Source organism: Meriones unguiculatus, chromosome 10 (assembly GCF_030254825.1).
Source record: "Meriones unguiculatus strain TT.TT164.6M chromosome 10, Bangor_MerUng_6.1, whole genome shotgun sequence".
Taxonomy (NCBI): Eukaryota; Metazoa; Chordata; class Mammalia; order Rodentia; family Muridae; genus Meriones; species Meriones unguiculatus.
Window position 1 is genome coordinate 95,118,681 of NC_083358.1, and position 25,094 is coordinate 95,143,774.

The 25,094-nt window shown below is 38.1% G+C and overlaps 1 pseudogene; it reads left to right on the top strand.

Annotated features, from left to right (window-relative positions):
• Nucleotides 1-21,718: 21,718 nt before the first annotated feature.
• Nucleotides 21,719-22,875, top strand: LOC110562989 (ribosome biogenesis protein NOP53-like; annotated as a pseudogene).
• The last annotated feature ends 2,219 nt before the right edge of the window (nt 22,876-25,094 follow it).

Here is a 25,094-nt window from a genome sequence, read left to right on the forward strand (position 1 = left end):
GGATCAAAGACCTCAATATAAAAATGGAAAATTAAACTGGTTAGAAAAAAAAGTAGAGAAGGGCCATGAACTCATTGGCACAGGAGACAACTTCTTGAGCAGACCACCAACATTACAGGCTCTAAAATCAACAATCAATAAATGGAACCTCATGAAACTGAAAAACTTCTGTAAAGAAGGACACTGTCATCAGAACAAAATGACAGCCTACAGATTGGGAAAGGATCTTCACTAACCCTATGTCTGACAGAAGGTTAATATCCAAAATATATAAAGAACTCAAGAAGTTAAACAACAAAAAACCAAGCAATCCAATAAAAAATGTGCTACAAAGCTATCAGAGAATTATAATTGAAGAATAGAGAATGGTAGTGAAACACTTAAAGAAATGCTCAACATCCTTAGTCATCAGGGAACTGCAAATCAAAACGACCCTGAGATTTCACCTTATACCCATCAGAATGGCAAAGATCAAAAACTCAAGTGGCAATACATTCTGGAGAGGAGGTAGAGAAAGGGGAACCCTCCCCCATGGCTGATGGGAATGTAAACTTGTACAGCCACTTTGGAAATCAATCTAGTGATTTCTCAGACAATTAGAAAAAGTGCTTCCTCAAGATTCAGCTGTATCACTCCTAGGCATATATCCAAAATATGCTCAAACACTCAACAAGGACATTTGTTCAACCATGTTCACATAATAGCCAGAATGTGGAAACAACCCAGATGTCCCTCAACTGAGGAATGAATACAGAACTTGTGGTACATTTGAACAATGAAATACTACTCAGCAATTAAAAACAAGGAAATAATGAAATTTGCAGGCAAATGGTGGGATCTAGAAAAGATCATTCTGAGTGAAATATCCCAGAAGGAAAAAGATAAACACGGTTTATACTCACTTATATAGACCTATAAGATATGATAAACATAATGAAATCTATACACCTCCCCTATCAGTGGACTTGGGGAGAGGCATGCATGCAGAAAGGGGGGGGAGGGTGGGACCAGGAGGGAAGGAGGGAGGGGCTAATGGGGGGATACAAAAGGAATAAAGTGTAATTAATAAAAGTTAAATAGAAACTTTAAAAAAATAAAAAGGCAAACGGATTGGACATTGGAAGAGGGAGAGAGCATGGAACTGGACAGTAGCATTCCACCTAAGGCCTCTGAAAGACTGTACCCAGCAGGGTATCAAAGCAGATGCTGAGACTCAGCCAACCTTTGGGCAGAGTGCAGAGAGTCCTGTAAAAGAAGGGAGATATTAAAGACTTGTGGGTAACAGGAGCTCCACAAGTAGAGCAGCAGAACCAAAAAATCTGGGCAAAGGGGTCTTTTCTGAGACTGATACTCCAACCAAGGACCATTCATGGAAATAACCCAGAACCCCTACAAATGTGTGGTCTATGGCAGATAGGTCTCTAAGTGGGTTCACTGTTGATGGGAGCACAGAATGTCTCTGGCATGAACTCAGTGGCTGACACTTTGATCACCTTCCTCTGAGCGGGGAGCAGCCTTACCAGGCCACAGAGGAAGACAATGCAGCCAGTCCTGATGAGACCTGATAGGCTAGGGTCAGATGGAAGGGAATGAAGGCCTTCTCTATCAGTAGACTTAGGAAGAAACATTGAAGGAGATGAGGGAAGGAGGGTATGATTGGAAGGAGATGAGTGAGGGGGTTACAACTAGGATATAAAGTGAATAAATTATAATTAATAACAAATTAATTTAAAAAAAAGAATTGTCTTGGAATTTTTATGGGGATTGTGCTGAACCTTTGGATGCTTTTGGTAAAGTGGCTTTTTTTTCCCCCTAGAGAATGGTATTTTTTCTGTTTTTTTTTTCTTTCTTAGGGGAGGAGGGAGGGAAATAGAGGGGGGATACGAAATAAATAAAGTATAATTTAAAATAATTTAAAAAGAAAGATGGCCATTTTTATGTTAATCTTACCTATCCATATGCCTAGGAGATCTTTCATTATTCTTATATCTCCTTCAAATTCTTCAAAGATTTGTAAGTTCTTGTCATACAGGTCTTTCACTTGCTTGGTTAGAGTTAGCCTCCACAATATTTTATATTATATCAATACTTCTCAAATTAAATGGAGAGAGCCTCAAAGCAGTTCCACTTAAATCAGAAACAAGACAAGGCTTTTCACTCTCTCCACTGAAGTTCTCAAGGAAGCAATATGACAACTGAAAGAGATCAGTATCATTATTTGCAGATGATATGGTATAAGCAATACCAAAAATTCTACCATGCAATTCCTAAAGCTGGTAAACACCTTTAGCAAAGTGTGTTGATACAGATAAACTAAAAAGAAAATTAGTAGCCCTTCTATACACAAATGACAAATGAACTGAGGAAAAAATGAGGAAAACAATGCCCTACACAATAGCCACAAACAATATAAAAAATGGCAGCTCATATCAATCTTATTTATACAGGTACATAGTAGTTTTAAGGCTTTTTGGATATCTGAACATGTACCTAGACTCATATTTTTTTCTGGAATTCTGAAATATGTTCCTCAGTTTCCAACTTTATTTTTGCAGTCTTTTATGCTTGCTTAAAAAAAATCTTGCTTCTTATAATTTCACTTCTTAAAAACATAAACAAACAGGAAAATAAAGAAAAAATATTATTTTGACCAAAGAGCTCCACTTTTACAAATTTGCAGAACAGCTAACTCAGTTATCTTGTTGATGCTGAACTGATTTCCATGAAATGTAAAGAGGTAATTAATTAGAAACTTCATTTCAAAATCAGTCTTTTGCATATAAAAGTTCTATTGTTACTCCTCATAGTGACAATTAAAAAAAAAAAACTATGTCATCACAATGATGGCTCTTTCTTTATATGCAATTTTGTTTGTCATCCTTCTATTCCTAAGATCAACTATGTTTTGGCACAAGCTGTGCTTCTAGGCATTCATAAATACAGGCAAAGATAATGTTTCTAACTAGGAGGAACATGAAGCCTAAATATATCTTCTAACTAGGAGGAAGATATATACAGGCATGTCAAGCTGTATTGCACACTTACACACACACATATATATGCATATATGTGTATATATATTCAGATATATATGTATTTATATATGTATATTCATTACATGTGTATATGTGTTTTCCTTTGGGATAATGTTATTTGTTCAAATCTCAGAATTAATATATTATGTATAATGTATTTTAGACTATGAAAATATATTTTATTTACTTTTATCGGTTGTTTTCTCTAAGTCTTCCTGCTTCCATCCACTAACCTAGGTGTAATGCTGAAAACTTCTAGTCTCTATAGAGTCTAATCCAGGCTTAGAATGTTTTCAGCCCCTGAGACTTACTGCTGAATAAGCTTACCCTTTCTAGCTCTTTTTGAACTCTGGCTGGCTAGCTCAACTCAGTTGTTCTGGCTCAAACTCCTCACCAAGTGGATTGATTAGATCTGGCTTCTCTTAATTTCTCAAGTAAATTACTATGCTTGGCCTCAAACTAACCCTAGCAATCTGTTCTAATCTTCTGGATCCTTCTCATTCTCTAGTTCATTCTGCCTTCACCTGTGTCTAGCTTGCTCTCTCTTCAATCTGTTTCTGTAAAAATCTCCCAGAAAAATTGCCTCCCTATCTCTCTGTGCTGTTCTTTCTTAACTTGATTCTCTTTCCTTTCGTCTTCTCATCAGAGTTGGGCATGTTTTATTCTGTCAAAACTTTCTTTGATTAGTCACTTTTATGCTCCTCAATTAAATATCACTTTCAAACATGGGCGCTTCCTTCTACCAGCTAACTTCACCTTCATTATTTGGGATTAAAGGTGTGTAGGAAGGGAGAATCTGTCTTCCAGCCAAATCACACAGACATAGGTTTTTAGATGTGATCAGAGCAGCCATGTAGCTGGATTAAGATTCCTCTACAGTAGTTGCTACTGAGTTTCATATGAGAGAAAGCATATTTTTGAATGAGTGATTGCATAACTGTTCACAGGAGCTAGATTTTTACCTCAGCTTTTTTGGAAAAGCCTCATTGCTTGTAGACAGGTATGTGCAAGTACTGTATACAGTAATACTGACAGGATATAAGAGGTTTATTCCTGCAGAGGTGTGGTGATACATGTCTGGAATCACAGCACTCAGGAAGATGAAGCAGGAGAATTATGAGTTCAAGGCCTTACCATGGCCTATATGGTAAGACCTTGCTTAGAAAATTCAAATTGAGGTGACTTGCCAATAGAAAACAAACTATAAAGCACTGAGATGGTAAACTATAAGACTAACTTACGAAATAACAAAGAAATAGAAACATTTTCAAGCCAGGAAATGTGCAAGACTTGCAAAAGACCAAACAGTTAAAATGCCAGCATAAAGTGGAGGGAGAGAGCTGCTGAGGCCCCACAGCCAGGAGAGCAGTTATTATAATTTGATTGATGGTAGAGGATGAAGGCATTTGTCTTTGGGGATGTAGCCACTGCTGGATTGTTTAAATCTCCAGTGAATGGCTGTCTTAGTTAGGGTTTCTAGAGCGAAACCATGACCACAGCAACTCATATAAAGGAAAATATTTAATTGGGGTTAGCTTACAGCTCAGAGGTCTAGTCCATTACCATCACAGCAGGAAACATCATGGCATGCAGGCAGACAGACATGGTGCAAGGAGTTGAGAGTTCTACATATCGGTCAGCAGGCAGCAGAAGTGAACATGAGCCACTAGACCTGGATTAAGCTTCTGAGACCTCAAAAACTGCCCCTAGTGACACATTTCCTTCATAAACACTACACCTAAGCCAATTACACCACTTCTCCTAGCAGTGCCACTCACTATGAGCCAGTGGGCGCCATTTTCTTTCAAACTACTGTAGTGGGCCAGTTCACGTGGATAGCACTCATTAGGCTCCATCGAGTATTTATGAAAAACAAATAATTATATGAACGTTAGAAGGAGATGTATTGCAGGTGCCCATGGCCCAGCACAAGTTGGAATGGAGAAGCAGAGGTAGAAGTATTCAAGATACATGATATATACAGGCATGAAAGTTTCAAAGAATTATTAAAAACTACTATTCAAAACTTTTTAAAAAATTGGATTGGAAGGATAGCAACCAAATTTTGAATAAAAATTGTAATAGATAAAACGTTGAGGGACAGGTTATTTCAAAGGTATTTGCTTAAGGCTGGATGTTAAAAGACATATTATACCTCTATTCGTTTATTTTTAAATGTATTACTTTAGTAAATTTGTCACATATTGTACAAAGCTATGAGAGTTCATTGACTCATACAGTCTTCATAAATATAGTAAATTACTACACTAAACAATATTTCATTATGCTATTATGTATTTATGAAGTGAACATTTTATATGAATGGGTATATGTTGGTATAATGTTCTTTTAAAATGTATACGCCTTACCCTTGTTAATTCAAATGCTGATTTCCCCACCCCAAACTCTCTGGTTTCAATCCGGATATTGCATTGTGATACTCATTGTAAGCATCCTGTCTCAACTCTTGTGTAAACAAGACAAAATAAAGCAACTAGATACAATATTGAGCAGGGAGGAGCCAGAGGACAGGAAAGAGGGGAGGAGCCAGAAGGCAGGAGATGAATGGGAGGAGAAGGGGAAAGGAGAGCAAGGAGAGCAGAGCTGGAGGAGAAATCTTGGAGGACGTGGTGCATGAACCAGACCTAAGATTTCACAAAAAGCAAGTATAATGTGGGAAATCTAAATGTTAGGAAATTGAGGGGTTGGAGGTTTAAGAGGGAGTAAATATTGCCCAGCATTGTGTTCTAGGTTAACTAAAAACCCTGTCTCTGTGTGGTGATTTGGTCATACAGCTGCTGAGGATTAACAGCAGTGTTACCAGAAAATAAATCAATAATAAATATTAGATATGTATGTGTAAACACATGCTTGAGGGTAAATTTGAACTTATTTAAACAAAAAGTATGTTAATTACAAGCAAAAATATGCAGTTCAATTTAAAACTATGAACAACCAATGAGGTAGACAGAAAAAGCTAAATGCATATGTAACCTTCCTTTGTTTAGGAGGCTAACCCAGACAGGTAAGGAGGAAAAGCAGAGTAGGTAAATGATGAAGACAATGTTTCAAGGAGAGGGAAGATTTAAAAAGAGAGATCCAGAGTTAGTGCCTACACAGGCTGGCTTTGCTGTGTCTTTGAGATATTCACCCAGAAGTGTTAAGTAGGAAGATAGAAATATGGATCTGTCAGTCAACGCAATAACAGGAAAAGTCCCTAGCAGACATACTAGGATACTACCCAACAGCAAGATAACTTACAATAGAAGAGACCCATGAACAAGTCTTGAACTCCATGATGTTTGGAAGCTACATGGAAACGATGTATAGGTACAGAAATTTAAGAGTGCAATGAAATGAGACGCTGTGTTCAAGTAAGGAAAGCACATTAGTGGTCGATACTACGGTATATTGCTTGGTGGACAGGTAGGACAGAGTCTTAAAATGTCCGCTATCACACTAGTTACAAAGATAAATGTTGTTGACTCTGACAGAAGTTCAGAAAAATTGAACAAATAACCACAAATTACTGACAGCTTAAAATTTTGTGGGAGGGGATTACCTTAAGTGTTAAAAGCCACAGCTCCATTTAAAACCCTCAGCAATTAATGAGATTTAATCAAAGCAATGGCTTGAAAGGACAACATTTATACCATTAATTCTGGAAGGGGTGTGTGTGTGTGTGTACAAATTTTCACTCTTTTAAGGAAGCAATGATAATTAAATTTTAACGTCTTCCAATATGGCTTGAGGCAGACGGCAGAGATTTAAAATAAACAAATACAACAACTGGATAAATAAGAAAAACTAGCATTCAAAGGAAGGTCTAGAAAAGTAGATAACATTGACCACCTTACAAATGAAAACCAATATTTTAGAAGAGTTTTGCTCTACAGGGTTCCTACAGCATGAAGCAAAGCCAAGTATTTACGTGGCTGATGTGTGTGTTCTGAAATCTGTGTTTGGGCAAAAAGAGCTACTCATAAATCTGGAGTCTGGAAATGGAGACACAGAAAATCATTACAACAGTGTGAATATGGGGAAAAAAATTAGCAAACAGTGTGCAAAATCTTTTCAGTTGTACTATTTGCATTCACCAGCATCCCTGGACTGTTTATTCAAACTGAACAATCCTCCTCCCTTTCTGTTTATTTGAGAAATAGAGATGACATTCTCCTGCTGTTTTCTACACCCTCCATTGTGGGTTTAAAGAAAATCATGATTAGAAAGAAAAGGTCAAACAACGATGGAAACAAACAGAAAGTAAAATATCACTCTAAATCTTCCAGGCTAGAAATAATCATCATTAATTTTAGAAAATTTAATTTAAGTCATTTCTTTTGACTGAACATGGATGAAGATTGTAAGGATGAAAAGGCCAGTGCTAGAGAACTTGTCTGAACAGCCTACTAGAATCATCCTTGGTGATTAGATGAACACAGGTTGCATGCTTTAAAAGAAGTTTTGGGAAGAAAGCATTTATAAGATACAAATTATTTTAACATAAATATTAATTTGATTTGTGTTTTGAATTGGGAATAAGAAGGGAAAATAAAAGGAGAATATTAAGTACATAAGAGGGTTTTTTTACACAATAATTCCTGAAATAGCTCAATTATTTTTTAATTTTTTTTATTAATTATTTATTACAATTTATTCACTTTGCATCCTGATTGTGGCCCCCTCCTTCATCTCTTCCCAATCCCTCCCTCCCTTCCTCTTCTCCTCCTATGCCCTTCCCTTAGACCACTAATAGGAGAGGTCCTCCTCCCCTTATATCTGACCCTAGCCTATCAAGTTTCATCAGGACTGAGTGCACTGTCTTTCTCTGTGGCCTAGCAAGGCTGCACCCCACCAGAGGGAAGTGATCAGAGAGCCTACCACTATGTTCATGACAAAGACAACCCCTGCTGCCCTTACTAGGAAACGCACTTGGAGACTGAGTCTATGGGCTACATCAGAGCAGGGATTTTAGGTCCTCTCCATGCATGGTCCTTACTTGAGGTATCAGTCTCTGCAGGACCCCAGGGCCCAGTTCTTTTGGCTCTGTTTGTCTCCTTTTGGAGCTCCTGTTCCCTCCAGGTCTTTCTATCTCCCCCTTCTTTCATAAAATTCCATGCACTCTTCCCAAAGTTTGGCTATGAGTCTCAGCCTCTGCTTTGATACCTTAATCAGTAGTCTTTCAGAGACCCTCTGTGGTAGGCTCCTGTCCTGTTCCCTGTATTCTCCTGCTTCTGATGTCTAACACATTTGTCCTTCTGCATGAAGATTGAGTATTTTCCCTAGGGCCTTCCTTGCTTAGCTTCTTTAAGACTGTAGATTTAATAAAGATACAATAAAATATTTTGAAAGTTGTATTCTTTCATCAGCTGCAAGTTGACTATAAGTTATATGTATATGTGTGTGCACATATATATTATAAATAACATAAAAATATAATAGAGATATTAGTGGGGAAGAAGACAAACAGGAAGAAGGAAAAGATGTAATAATGAGGAACAAATATGAGCAGAGTATTTGGTGGACAGATATGGAAACATCATGATAAAATATTTTTATAAATAAATGTTAATAATAAGTACATAGGTTTATTGTTTTTTACATTTTCTAAGATATTCTTTATATGGGGGTTCTGCCAATTGCTTTCCATATGTACATTACACCAAGGCTAAATATAGTGGCATGGAACACGGCATCTTCCTAGGCTTCAAATAATATCATGATTCCTACAGGCAAAATGACTGTCTCCTAGCCTGAATATCTCTTTCAAAATTTATAGTGAAAAGTCTGGTTATTTTCTTCCAATCTTGTTCTGTGAGTCTATGATATTGAAATTAGTCATTTTTACCCAGGTAGATATTGATGATTTTGTAGCGTTATTTCTAAAGATACATGTCTTTTTGAGCTATAAATACAGTCTTCCTTTTGATAGAGATATTGGAATACTTTTTCTTTCCCTTTTTGTCTCATTGTTCTCTTCTTCAATAACATTTAATATTCATGAGTTAAATTTCTTTCACATGGCAAGCATCTTATTTTGCATATTTGATATTTCCACTTAATTTTGTATATATCCTCTACTGTGCTCCCTATATCTGTAACTATACTTTTAAACACTCTAATTGTATTTTAAATTGCATTTATATGGCTTCATTTCCAGTATATTCTATTTGTCCTTTTCATTGTGTCTGAGCACTAGCAGCCTACTATATACTATAAGAGTTTTCTCTTATGATATGTGGAAATACATTCTTTTTTAATTAATTTTTTATTTTTTATATTAATTACAGGTTATTTACTTTGTATCTCAGCTGTATCCCCCTCCTTCATTCCCTCCCAATCACATCATCCCTCCCTTATCTCCTCCTTGCCCCTTTCTAAATCCACTGATACAGGAGGTCCTCCTCCCTTTCCATCTGACCCTATCTTATCAGGTATCTTCAGAACTGGCTGAAATGTCCTCCTCTGTGGCCTAGCAAGGTTGCTCCTCCCTCAGGGGAGGGGGAGGTCAAAGAGCCAGCAGCTGAGCTCATGTCAGAGACAGTCCCTGTTCCCCTTACTAGGGTACCCTCTTGGATACTGAGCTGACATGGGCTACATCTGAGCATAGGTTATATCCATGCATGGTTCTTTGTTGGAGAATCAGTCTCAGAAAAGACCCCTGTGCCCAGATATATTTGGTCCTTGTGGAGCTCCTGTCCTCTCCAGATCTCACTAACTCCCCCTTCTTTCATATGATTCCCTGCACTCTGCCCAAAGTTTGGTTATGAGTCTCAGCATCTGCTTTGATACACTGCTAGGTAGAGTCTTTCAGAGGCCCTCTATGGTAAGCTCCTGTCCTGTTTCTTGTTTTCTCCTGCTTCTAATGTCCATCCCATTTATCTTTCTAAGTGAGGATTGGTCATTTTACTCAGGGTCCTCCTTCTTGTTTAGCCTCTTTAGGTGTATAGATTTCATTATGATTATCCTATCTTATAGGTCTAGTATCCACTTTTAAGTGAGTATATACCGTGTGTGTCTTTCTGCTTCTGGGATACTTCACTCAGTATATTTTCTAGATGTCACCATTTGCCTGCAAATTTCATGTTTCCTTGTTTTTAATTGCTAAGTAGTATTCCATTATGTAAATGTACCAAAATTTCTGTATCCAATCCTTCCTTGAGGGACATCTGGTTGTTCCCAGTTTCTGGCTATTACATCTGTTGAACAGATGTCCTTATTGTGCACTTGAGCGTATTTTGGATATATGCCTAGGAGGGGTATAGCTGGATCTTGAGGAAGCACTATTCCCAGTTGTCTGAGAAAGTGCCAGATTGATTTCCAAAGTGGTTGTACAAGTTTACATTCCCACCAGCAATGGAAGAGGGTTCTCCTTCCTCCACAACCTCTCCAGCATATGTTGTCACTTGAGTTTTTGATCTTAGCCATTCTGATGGGTGTAAGGTGAAATCTCAGGGTCATTTTGATTTGCATCTCCCTGATGGCTAAGGACCTTAAGCAGTGGAAATACATTCTTTAAGCTACTATACTTATTTTCTGACATTTTTGAAAAACATAAAAATATTACTGATATAAATTCTTTCTGTATTCAAAGGGACTGAACTTTCATATGTCTTATGCTTCTTAGCTGTCTTTTAAGACTTGGGATTAAATTTTCTATTTTTCCTAGAGTTTATTTGCTGTTCTATAGCTTTTATTCAAATATAAATAGAGCTTGCTACCTCCCGAAAAAAAAAAAAAAAAAAAAAAAAACGTGGAAGGAGTAGAAAGAGCTGAAAAAGAGAATTTCAGAGACTGTCCTAATTTGTGATCTCAAAGCCCTCATACAAAATTAATTGCTCCCGTGGTCCCTGAACTGTGAGGACTATCTTTGGTGTTGAAGTAATGTGACTCACAGGGAATTGCCCTAGCTCAGATCTCCTTGTAACACTGCCTCCAGGCAGGAGTTAGAACTCTTATCGATAACAACAGAGAAGACCCAGTTGGTTCCCATACTGGTGGGACCTCCCCCACCATTTCACACTATTGGCAATCTACAACAGAGTCTGTTCTTTTCAGCAGCCACTGTACCCCAGGGAACCTGTCACTTTTAATCAAAGAATTATTGTATATGACTTTCCAGGCTATAACATTTACTTTCGGAAAATCTATACCCATTAATGTTCAGAGAGGCATGCATCATCTCTCAGCCTCCTGCCCTGTTGGGACCCCAATTTCATTTCATTTGGTGGATGTACAAATAGTTCATAGTTTGGCATTATATCTATTTCTTTGTTTCCTTTTACCTGGAAGTTATGATAGTTTCGACTGAAAGCTTCTTAACACTATTTTTGATGGATTTAAAAAGGAGGATGAATAAATAAAACTGCCTCCATTCTGCATCTTAAACCTGAAGTCTACCTGTGCTCATCTGAGAAATGATTCAACAAGTAACAGGTTGATAACTGTGCAAGGATGTTATTCTGGTGTTTCCTAAAATGCCTACAGAGCTTGCAAACAGACAGACAGACACACACACACACACACACAATTTCACAATTCCAAAAAAGTCAGTTTTGAAAGTGAGCCCCCTCTAGTGCACATAGAAAACTAATGAGAAAGACTGGCCTCGATGTAAAGGGAGTTATCCTGGCATCATTAAAATGTAGAAGAATTTCAGATGGATTCTTTCTAAAGTGATACTTGTGAACACTGAAGCCACGAACCTTTTCATCTATTCGACTTTAAGTACCTGTCCTAACACTATCTACTTCTTGTTACAATAGGAAAAAAAAAAGTTTCTGCCTGAAAGATTTTATCCCTTACAAGCCATTTTCTTCCTCAGCCTGACCCAGCAGTGAAGTCAAAATGACAAATTTGTGACATCATAATAATTTTTTTTCTCCAGGAACAAACTGTGAAGCCATTAACACAGGATGGTGACTTCACTGCAGGATCAAACAGAGCAGCTGGCTAGAGAGAAGAGAGGGAGCATTCTTATTCAAACACACATAGATCTTCAATAATAACCAGGGAAATTCAGAAAATTACTGTCAGAGTAAATTGCATTTTGTATAAATGCCAACTCCTTTCAAGTCTGCCCCGGCATGATCATCTTTCTTACATAGTGTTGCTGCCCTTTTCTCCTAAGGGACCTTTGGCAGAGTCTACTTTTATGTTCCATGTATCATTAAAATGACTTAAATGAGTAGGGATAAGGCTTGCTTGGCATTTATTTTAATTATTTACATAAATAAAGAGTTGTTCTTATTTTGTGCCTACTGGTGCTCAGAAAAGATATTTTACCAAGAGGGCTTTATGCTTATGTTTATATCAAGCCTTGAACAGGTGAGATCTATACATTTATTAGCTCAGTGGTGAAAAAAAAAAGTATGTTTTGGTCTATCTGAGGTCTTTTGAAAAGAAGGAGGTTTTCTAATAATCATTGTTTGTATCTATTCTATGTGTGCTGTCTATAAGAGATATTGAGAATAATCCATGTTTTCTGCATTTGAGTGAGGTTAATATACACAAAAAGAATTCTGGACTCTGGGAAGGATACATGAAGAATGCCAAATGAGCAATACATACCGTACATGCCAAGTTTAGAAGAACATGCCATGCCTGTGAAGTTTAGTCCAATATGAGATTACAGTTGTTGCCCTTATAGATGTGATGCCATCAGCTATAAAATAGGTAAAATCGTTACTGCCCTTGCCCAGTTTGGATGCAAACTGTAAACGAGTAGAGGGTGGAAAGCACTTAGGAAAATGCCTTCAGTAGATACAAAACCAAAAATGAGCTGCAGTTTTCTGATAATATTAATGAAATTATACTTTAGAATTTTAAATAAAATAATTTAGAAGGAAAAATCTAGGACAAGGTAATTATTCTGAGAATTCTCAAAAGATATGATCGAATAAATCTATGCAATAGATTTGGAGAATATGATTAAATTAGTTTATTGGAAGTTAGGTGTCAAAGAAAGAAGACAAAAGATAAGCTTAATGAAACAGACTGTGATAAAATGGAAAAACATGTAAATCAAGCTACTTTTAGAAGTGCAATTATACTTCTTATGTATTCAACAATATGTGTTGAAAACGTATTATTTATCAGAGTCATCCAATAAATAAAAATATAATAATGATGAGGTTGAAAATTTTCTATCTCTCTAGAACTTATCCTTAGCCAAGAAAAAGATAAGGATGGTGCTGGACAAGAATACAATATGGTAAAATTTGTACCTTGGAATGACTAATTACGTTGTCATAATAAAATGAAACAAAGACACGTGGAAACTAGAGGATTCTTATACCATGCTATTGCAATGACCCAGGGACGATGGGAGACAATGGAGTATTAGACTTGAGGCAGAGAGATTTGTGGAAAATAAGTGTTAACTTGAGAAAGATGAAAAAGAAACAACTCATGATAATTAGAAACTGATTGCAAAAGTGCTAAAGTTCAAAAGAGGTTCTATTCTGATCGTAATAGGATATTCAAGGAAAAAAATAGCAGACACATTCTCTGGGAAGATTGAGAACTTCTTTTCATTCCTCTCGTTCTTCTTTTCCTTCCTAGTTTGTTAGCAATGTTAGCTGAAGGTGTGAAGAGTAAATTATCGATATAAAAAAAAAACATCGATGGAAAAAAAAGTGTAGAAAATGACCACATCTTAGGATTTTGTAGAGAAAGATAAAAATAAAACAGTAAAAAAAATTAAAAAAAAACATAAAATACATATTGCAAACCAGGATATTCTTACAAGCCATTTGGGAAGAGTTTTCTGATAGAGAAAGTGATCACATGTTCTAAATGACCCCACTCAAATGGATCAAAACTGTTCAACTTGACAAAAGAAGAAGTTAGATGGAGCCTTTCAGGAGAGTGATCTAATGAGGCTCTTGAAGGAGACTGCTACATTGTAGAACATGGAAAGCCGAGGCAGAAGACACTCTCCAATACCTTTGATCTCAATACAGAAAACTTTGAGTGCTTTGATAGTCCAGTGCATAGTTAGCTATTCCTTTTGCCCACTTTCAAATGAAATTCCAAGCAACTGTTTCAAAAGCATGTGCTTTCCATTGCTGGCAAACTGACTAAATGATAAATGGCTCCAAGTAGAGTCAATGCCTTCACGAAGGATAGAGGGATGCTTCTTAATGGCATAGAATAGTTCATTATTTTAATTTACTCAAATTTCTGCACCTTGTAAGGAACTGGAATTATGTTTAAGGGAAAATGTTAAATGAAAGATCCAACCAGCTCTGAGCTGACACTGCCCCATCTATACAGGATTCTAACAGGATTTTCCCTATCGCCACATGCAGATTTATGGATGAGCTTCTCTGTTACCAGGGCTTCTTTTCTTTTTAAAGATGACAGAAATCTACAGCTGTCAATCGGTAATAGGGGTCATTTTCTTTCATTGCAATTCTTTCCACAGTGTGTCCCTTTTTAAAATACCAGGGTAAATAAATATAAAAGGATATATATTTGCAGGAGCCTCCATGAGACTGTCAAATGGGTAGACTGATCTCTCTCTCTCTCTCTCTCTCTCTCTCTCTCTCTGTTTCTCTCTCTCTCTCTTTCTTGCTATTTATATGTAGGCCGTACATACATTTAAATTAATAAATGTACATACTTCTGTGTCTACCAAGGTAAGATTAAAAAAAAAAAAACCTTTGGCCTTTATTATCCTTTCAAATGGTATCATAACAAAGCACAGTTAAATGGCTTTGTAAGATCTGCAATATTCAGTGTATGCTACCCATAGCACTACTTCTGAAAAGACCTTCAGATTTAATGATTGAGGATCAGAGAACTTGAAAGATGATCTGTCCATCATGTTACTTCCATTCCCAGAAATTGTTTTCAAGCAATAAAACATTTGTATATAATCTGAGTCCTATAGAGAGTCACATAAAGAAATTTGCTGTTTTCTTGAGGTTGATAATATAATAATGAGGAGAAATAGATTGCTTGTCATGATCTGTACACTGTGATCTTTTTTATTTCTTATAACAGAACGACTTATTCAAAACTTAACAATTGTACAGCTCTTTTATGTCTTGGTCACAAAATCATATTAACTGCAGTTTTCCAAAAGAAAGGTGTTGCCCATAGTTGTTGGTGATATTTTATGAATGGGAGTTATCATGAGTGTCCATATACTTATTAATTTTGTAAAAGAAACATAAAAAGAGCACATGGTATCTTGTCTACAGCTCAAAGCCTATCATGAAAATTAGTACCCCAGAGAAAACATATAAAATACATAAGTTCATCTCTACAAAATAAGTTTATCTCAATAGTATTCTGGTTTACTCTCTGTGACAACTGTGGAAGTTCATTTGCCATATGAAATTGTAAAGCAAACCATAAATACTTCGAAGATTCTTGACTTAAGCTCAAAGTATACTAAGATGTCAAAATGAACAAAAAGCAATTGCTAAAGTCTCCTGCCTAAGAACTGCGTTAGCTTTTTATGCAATCTACTCACTATCCAAGCCATGTTGACTCTTTACAACATATATTCACACTGAAGTAACCAGATAACAAAGCATTAAGAAATGATAATTTAATGATTTAATTTCTCATGGGTATTTTAAAGAGATAGGATCTATATGTGAACAATGAAGTGGGAAGTGATGAGGTCTAAGACCTTCTTGGTGAGGTAATAAGGTGAATGAATGAGGAAAAGGAGAAAGAAGATGAGATTGAAGAAAATATAGGAAAAACATGAAATAGAGGATATGAGTTGGGTCATGTCAGTCTAATTAGATGGATGAAAGATGGTCAAGTTTCAGACTAAACTCAAAATATGAGAGGTTCGTTAGAACTTAGCTGTGGTTAGAGATTTATTATTGTCTATAAGCATCTGTCTGTCTCTTTTGTCTTTCTCTCTCTCTCTCTCTTTCTCTCTCTCTCTCTCTCTCTCTCTCTGTGTGTGTGTGTGTGTGTGTGTACATGTAACATATGACCATGATATGATAAATTCTGAAACAATATTGGTAGGCTTTTGGATATATGGATACAGAAGAGATTAAAGGGGAAAACCAGGTAGGCAATAATTCTGCATAAAGTTATCTGGGAGACGAGTGCTTTAAAAGTGATTTGGTCCACAAGGAGAGTAACAGAGCCAGAAATCTGCGCACAAAGGTCTTTTCTGAGACTGATACTCCAAACAAAGACCACTCATGGAGATAACCTAGAACCCCTGCACAGATGCAGCCCATGGCAGATCAGTGCCCAAGAGGGTTCCCTAGAAAGGGGAACAGGAACTGTCTCTGACGTGAACTCAGTGGCTGGCTCTTTGATCACCTCCTCCTGAGGGGGCAGCAGCCTTACCAGGCCACAGAGGAAGACAGTGCAGCCAGTCCTGATGAGATCTGACAGACTGGGGTCAGATGGAAGGGGAGGAGGACCTCCCCTATCCATTAACTTGGAGAGGGGCATAGGAGGAGAAGAGGGAGGGATGGTAGGATTGGGAGGGGGCAAGGGAGGGGGCTACAGCTGGGATACAAAGTGAATAAAGTGTAATTAATAAAAAAATAAATGTTTTAAAAACTGATTTAGTTTACCAAAGCTTTTCAGTTTCGTGAGGTCCCATGTATTGATTGTTGTTCTTAGAACCTGTGCTATTGGTGTTCTGTTTAGGAAGTTGTCTCCTGTACCAATGAAGTCAAGGCTCTTTCTCACTTTTTCTTCTAACAGATATAGTATGTCTAGTTTTATGTTAAGGTCATTGATTCACTTGGATCAAGGTGATATATATGGTTCCATTTGCATTTTTCTACAAGTAACATCCAGTTAGACCAGCACCATTTGTTGAAGACGCTGTCTTTTTTCATTGTATGGTTTTGGCTTCTCTGTCAAAAATCATATTTCCATAGGTTTGTGGGTTTATTTCTGGCTGTTCTATTTGCTTTCATTGATCCCCCATTCTGTTTCTATGCCAGTACCATGCAGTTTTTATTACTGTTGTTTTACAGCACAGCTTGATGTCAGGGATGGAGATACCTCCAGAAAAGTTTCTTTGTACGGATTGTTTTAGCTATTCTGGAGTTTTTTGTTTTTCCATATGAAATTGGGAATTGTTCTTTCAAGTTCTGTAAAAAAAATGTGCTGGCATTTTTATGGGAATTGCATTGAAACTGTAAATTGCTTTTGGTAAGCCATTTTTACTATGTTAATCCTACGTATCCATGAGTATAGGAGATCTTTGCATTTTCTGATCTTTTCTTCAATTTCTTAAAGGCTACTCTACAGCAAGGACACTGTAATGAGAACAAAACAAAAGACTGGAAAAGATCTCCACCAACCCTATATCTGGCAGAGAGCTAACATCCAGAATATATAAAGAACTCAAGAAGTTAAACACCAACAAACCAAATAATCAGATTAATAAATGGAGTACAGAACTAAACAGAGAATTCTCAACAGAGGAAAATCGAATGGGAGAGAAACACTTAAAGAAATTCTCAATGTCCTTAGTTATCTGAGAAATGAAAATCAAAATGACCCTGAGATTCCACCTCACACCCATCAGAATGGCTAAGATCAGAAACCCAAGGGATGGCACATGCTGGAGAGGTTGTGGTGAAAGGAAAACCCTCCTCCATTGCTGGTGGAAATGTAACCTTGCACAACTACTTTGGAAATCAGTCTGGTGCTTTCTCAGAGAATTGGGAATAGTGTTACCTCAAGATCTACCTATACTACTGGGCATATACCTGAAAGATGCTAGACCATATAATAAATACATTTGCTCAGTCATGTTCATGGAAGGTTTATTCATAATATCCAGAATCTGGAAACAACCCAGATGTCCCTCAACAGAAAAATGGATACAGAAATAGTGGTACAGTTACACAGTGGAATACTACTCAGTATTTAAAAACAAGGGAATCATGAAATTTGCAGGCAGATGGTGGGAACTTGATCATCTTGAGTGAGATATCCCAGAAGCAGAAAGACGTGTATGGTATATACTCACTTATAAGTGTCTATTAGCCATATAATAAATTATAAAATACTAAAATCTATAGTCCTAAAGAAGCTAAACAATAAGGAGGACCCTAGGAGACAGGCTGAAGCCTCACTCTGAAGGGCAAACAGGATAGTCATCAGAAGTAGGAGAAGACAAGGAACAGGACAGGAACCTTGCACAGGGAGCCTCAGAAAGACTCTGCCCATCAGAGTATTGAAGGAGATTCTGAGACTCACAGTCAAACTTTGAGCAGAGAGAGGAAACCTTATGGAAGAAGAGGGAAATAGAAAGACCTGAAGGGAGCAGGAACTCCACAAGGAAACCAACAGTGCCAAAAAATTCCTGGGCCTAGGGGAGCCCACAGAGACTGATACAACCAAGGATCATGCATGGAGAGGACCTAGACACCTTGCTCAGAGGAAGCCCACAGGATGCTCAGCTTCCTGATAGGTGCCCTAGTAAGGGGAGCAGGGGCTGTCTCTGAACTAAGTGTCTGGTTCTTTGATCAGGGGAGGGGGGAGTGGCTAGGTGCAGCCTTAGCAGGGTACAGAGGAATATGATGTAGCCAGCCCTGATGAGACCTGATAGGCTAGTGTCAGATAGAAGGGGAGGGAGGGACTAGGGGAGGGGCAACGAGGGTGGTTGAGACTAGGAGGAGAGGAGAGAGGGGGCTACAGCTGGGATACAAAGTGAATAAATTGTAATAAATAAATAAATATTTGTAAAATAAATTTTAAAAAATGATTTGGTGAGTGATTATTTATAAAGGAGAATTCACCCATTTGGTAGCCTTTTGTGTGATTTCCTCCGATGACAGCCTTGCTCCTCAGTTCTGGGGCCACATTAGTTGCTTTTGAAAATTTAAGTATTGCTAATGTCTGAGGTGGTTATGGAGACCTTTTTAATGTTACCCAGGAGACAATGGAAGCCTGCCTCTAAAGATGAACAAATGGAGTCGGTAACGCAGGCCACAGGTACTTCACAGCTGTGTCACGAAAGGTGGTTCACCGAGCCACTATAGGTCCTTTCAGAGGGTGTTTATGCCACCTCCAAACATTAGAAATATTACAAAGTTATGAAAATTTGTTGGAAGCAAAGCTTCCGGTCTTTTATCCTTTCAGGTGGTAGCTACCACCAGACGGTGCTGCCCTCATTTAGACCAATTTGTCCCATATTAACTAATGTGGTTAACTAATGTGATTACAGACATGCCCACAGGCCAAGCTATGGGAAATGTAGAGGAAGGAGTGGTTGGGAGCCAGACCATGAGGTGTAAAGTGCTATAATGTCCTGGGCAAAAGAATGGTGTAAATCTGAATAGATATACTACCTCAATGGAGCCATGGATGAATGAGATAGCAGTATGATTTCATGGTTATATTTCTACATTTGGGGTGCTAAAAGAAAACTTGGAAAAAAATCTATTGTCATGATTTATTTTTACATCTTTAGACTCACCACTTTTCTAATTGGTGTTCAGCTTCAGCTTGCTGGTGATGGCTAAGCAAATCACATCTGAATGTACGACCATGGGTCAGTGAATTCTAAATAAATTAGAGGCATCCCTGAATCTTAATGATGATTATATCCCTAGAAATGTCTGTTAGATAAGAATGCTGTCTAACAAATAACTGAGAGAAACGTAAGTCATGCTTACCTCTGTGACTATTTCATGACATTTAACCATATTATTAATTAATAATATAAGCTGCCCATGAGCTACTTTTAGAGTTAGCTATGAAGTGTAATAGTTGACCTTGAATATACTCTGCTATGAAGTTCCAAATATAAATGTACTGCTGATGGTAAGTGAATCTGACAGATGAGGGAGCTATATTTGCGTTTGTATATGTAAATTTCTGAAAAATATCAATATTTATGCTGGTTTTATAAGATAACTTTATTCTGGCAGGGACTGAATTTGATTTATTTACTCCATATTTGGTCAGAAACTTAATCCATTCAGCTCAAAATTTACTCTGATAGAAGTAACAAAGAATGTGTTATGAAACAGAACTCAGTAACCTCCTTGTCATTGAATTGAAATCATTCATGGCTTTTTCTAAAAAAAACTGTTATGGATCTAAGAGCTATGATATAAAATCTAAGATTTAAAATATCTAATTGTACTTTTAGGTGTGTAGCTATTTTCTATTATTATTTTGAATGTGTGTAAGACTTTAAGGTAATGAGTTTCATTATTTCTCTGTAAGCTTGCTACCTGCTGTGTAAAAGAGTTCTTCCATTTATTTGAAATGTCTAAAGAGATGTGAATGCTAAGTATTAATCACTTGTATTAGTACAGATGCCTAACTGAAATGCCTAAAGTAAAGCAAGTTCAGAGAGCAATACTAAGCAAAACACGAGAGAAGAAAAAGAATCAGAAATTACAACTCTTTAGGACATTCAATTTGTAGGAGTAGCTGAGTTTTTCCAGGTAGTTAAGATGTAGTGTGACAGGAATAAAAACAAAAATGTAATTGTAGGCTAAAGGAAACAGAAGCAACAGAGCCCCAGTCATTTATTTTTATATCAATAGCATTTACTGAAATGTAATATGAATTAGTAAAATTTTGAAATTTTAATTATATAAATTGATTAACATATAGACTTGCTACCTATAACAAAATACGCAACATTTTCACCTATCCACAAATATTCTTTGCCAGTCAGTTTTTGTACAGTTCCGTTGCTATGAATTCATTTTTTACTCTTGAACTTTGTTAATATTGGAATCAGACATGCACATGGCTTCTTCTGCTCCGTTTACTGTTTTCGCCATCTCCATATGTAGTAACAATATTTAGGGTTTGGTTTCATTTCCCTTGTCTAACAGCATCCCTCTGTGTAACTATACCACAGCCTGCTGTAGCATTCACCTATTGATGGATATTAATGTCATTTCCTTTGTGTGGCTGCTGTGGTTAAGGTTAAAATAGCCACTCCAATAAAGTCTTCTTGTGGTCATAAACACCTGCTTCTCTTAGTTAAATTAGGAGTCTAATATCTATGCCACAAACACATAATTTTTAAAAACGTTTTATTGATTATTTGTGAGTTTCACAACATGCACCCCAGTCCCACCCATCTCCTCATCCATTCCTATCTGCCCTCTGCCCTTGCAACATTCCTCACAAAAGAAAATAAAAACAAACAAGAATAAATAAATAAAATAAACAAAACAAGGCCTAAAAAAAAAAGCTCATTGTAGAAACTATAGTGTGTCCTATAATATACCCTTTTGTCCATACATGGCTACTAGCAAATGTTTGCTGCAATGAGTCACTGGTCTGGTTTGCCTGTGGTTTCTGTGATACCATTGATACTGAATCTTCACTGGAACTCCTCCTGGTTATCCTATTGTTGCACTTTGTCATGGAGAGCCCTGCAGCAGGGGTTCTACAGGACCCTTCATATGCTTCAGCAGTTCATAGATGGGGTAGATATTCTGGTGAGCTAACTCAAAGCCCTGGATATGGGCCTGTCTGGTAGCTGAGTTGGTCAGCCCACAGGCTCTCCTGTATCCACCCGACCAGCGCAAGCTTTCCAGCACTGTCCCAGATAACTCACCCAGTGCCACCCTGGGTTATCTCTCCTGCTCTCATGCCTCCCGGGGTCAGCTCACCCACATTCAGGCCATCAGAACCACTCCACTGTTAAAATACAATTCTATAAAACACTGTCAGGACCAAGCTTTTCCTTTAAGAAGATGGTGGCAGGAAGTAACCGTGGCAGTGAGAAGCATGGCTCAAAAAGCCGCGAGGACTCTGGCTTCCTAGCGCTGTGGCCAATTCAGTGGATCCCACTCTGAGTCAGCAGCGGCAGGGTGCCCCCAACAAGAAGCTGGAGGAGGCTCCTTTAGGAGCTGCTCGGGCTAGCTAGTTCCTGGAAGACCTGCAGGAACTCACTACCGGTGGCTTGTTGGTAGAGGCCCCAAATGACAATCTCTTCTTTGTGGTCACTGGGTGCAAGAGAAAAGAACAAACTGATCAGGCAGGGGGCCTGGGTCCAGAAGGAGTCACAGGGTCTCAAGAAACCCCTACAGGTTGACCTTGCCCTTGAGAATCACTGTAAGATCCCCGCTCCCAAAGACATCCCTGTATACCAGGTCCCCCATGCCAAGAAGCTCATACTAAAGGAGGAACTAAGGGAAAAAGAGGCAAGGCGGGGCAAATTGCTCATGTAGGTACACAAGACCCAGCAGTTTTTCACGAGGTAGAGCTCCAGCGTGAGAAAGAGGTGGAAAGCTGGAGGGACAGCTGCCTACGACGGAGCAAGCTGCCAACCTAGAGTCTTGTGTTTAAGGAGGTGTGCAAGGGTCTGCTGGAGGAGTTTGATGGTGAGGATGTGCTGAACAGCCAGAGGCTGACGATGGGGCCTCCAAGACCTCACCCACAACTTCTGCTGGTCCTGAGAAGAGGATGGAGAAGACAGAGCAGCAGCAGCAGCCGCAGCCAGAGAAGGCTGCTTGAAAGCTGTGGGTGCAGCAGGGCTCCAACATCAAGAACCCTTCAGGCTTTGTGGGATCAAGGCCCAGGCGGCCTAGAGGCTGGCAGTGCTAGCAGGGAAGAGGGAACAGAGGTGCATGCAGAGACAGGTAGAGGCTGACAAGCCCCACAGGCTGGGCTGGCTCAAGAACCAGGACCCTGACTTTGGTGTGCAGCTCCCAGCTGTCTGGCTCACTCAGGATGCGGAAGCCAGAGGTAATATACTCTGAGACAGGTTCAAGAGCTTCCAGAAGAAAAGCATGGTTGAGCCCGGGAACGAGCCAAGTTCAAGTGCAAATACAAAGTGAAACTGGTGAAGTGGCCCTTCTGTGAGGTGCAGTTGCAGCTGACCGGATGTCGGAGCCGAGACCCTCAATAAAGGGCTGTGACCAAAACAAAAAAACAAAAAAGCAAGCAAGCAAACAACAACAATAAAAACACTGTCAAAAATGTAATTTCTTCCAGGAAAAAAAAAAAATTACGTTCCTACCTGTGTTTGTCATTCTCTACATAACAGAGCTGTGTTGCCTGGTGTTTATAATGAATATTTATAACCAAATATGATACAACCAAATACTGTCTAAGTACGTTTGCCATTGCTGTGATAAAGACCAGAACAAAAACCAGCTCTGGGGAGGACTTGTTACATCTTACACTTTATAGTCTTGTCACCAGGAAAGCCAAGGCAATAACTCAAGGCAGGAACCTGGAGGCAGGAACTGAAGGGAGATTATGAAGAAATGTTGTTTACTGATCAGTTCTCCATGACTTGCTCAATTTGCTTGCTCCCCCATCAGCCTTTTGGGGAAAAGGAGGCCATGGTCAGTTTTTAATCATGAAAATGCACCCACCAACTTGCCTATAGGTCAATCTAATGGAGACATTTCCCAGATGACTCTATTGTATGAGAATAAATAGTCAACACAAATATTTTTGAAGATGCAGAAGAGTACCAGTTTTTACTTTAATATTAAGTTTTTTCTTTTTTAAAATTTATTTTCTTTTAATAAATTTCAGTTTATTAACTTTGTATCCCAGCTGTAGCCCCCTCCCAATCCCACCCTCCCTCTCTCATCTCCTCCCATGCCCCTCCCCAAGTCCACTGAGAGGGGAGGTTCCTCCTCCCCTTCCCTCTGACCCTAGCCTATCAGGTCTCATCAGGACTGGCTGCATTATCTTTCTCTGTGGCATGGTAAGGCTGTTCCTCCCTCAGGGGGAGGTAATCAAAGATCCAGCCAGCCACTGAATTCATGTCAAAGACAGCTCCTATTCCCATTATTAGGGAGCCAACTTGGAGACTGAGCTTCCATGAGCTACAACTGTGCAGGGGTTTTAGGTTATCTCTGGTTGGAGTATCAGTCTCAGAATAGTCCCCTGGGCTCTGTTGCTCTCGTTGTGGGGCTCCTGTCCCCTCCAGAACTTTCTATCTCCCATTTCTTTCATAAGATTTCCTGCGCTCTGCCCAAAGTTTGGCTATGAGTCTCAGCATTGCTTTGCTACCTTGCTGGGTAGAGTCTTTCAAAGGCCCTCTGTGGTAGGCTTCTGTCTTGTTCCCTGTTTTAATTTTAAAACAGTAATATATAATACTAATTAAAATTTCTTAATTTCACCTATACTTTGTACATGCATCATATGATCTTATCATCACAAACATGCAAATATATAAACATTACATAAACATTCTATATATAAGGCAGCTGTGATATCTTCATAAATAAAATAAATAAACTGTTACTACGTGGTAGAAATAGAATTTAAATAAAAAACTATTTTACACACCCCATTATATTATCCACAATGTTAAAATTTTCTGCCTTTACAGCTTTTTTAATTTTAAAATATATTTTTAATTAATGTCACATCACAATGACTTAATAATTTGCTATAAATTATTGTCACAGTTCTGTACATGCTCCTACAAAATATTAGCAATTATTATTGAGTTATCAATATATGCAGAACAGATTATATGGGAGAAAATATCTATTAAAAGATACAAAATTACTATTACAGTGTGCCTGTTCACATAATACATGGCTTTGTGGTATAATGGAGAAGTCTTTAAATTGTCCATTTACTTTCAGAGATATACTTGCAGTATATTTATGAGAAGGAAGTACTACACAAGTTAGTTTGACCCACTGCTTACAGAGTTAAGTGACTGGTACCCGTGGTGGTTTGAAAGAACAGTTAGCTTTGATTGTGAAGAAGACTGTGTAATCATATGTAGACATAGAGCAAAATGGGTAACATTTTGTTTTGGTAAATAATTAATTACACATCTCAAAAATGTTGCATCTAATGGTCTACTAAAAAGACCATTCCATGTCTGCTTACTAATTCCCAAAGTCCTGACATTCTGACAACTATAATTAGGAGAAGGTAGGATTTTTAAATTTGATATAATATTTGCTTGGTAATTAACATAACTTTTATTAATTTTTTTATTTATTCATTTTATAACCCAGTAATAGTCTCCTCCCTCCTTTCTTCCTGGTCTCACCCTCCCTCCCTATTTTCCCTATTTCCTCTACCCTACCCATCAGAAGGGTAGGGTACTCTACCCCTCCCAGCACATCAAGTCTAATCAGGACTGAG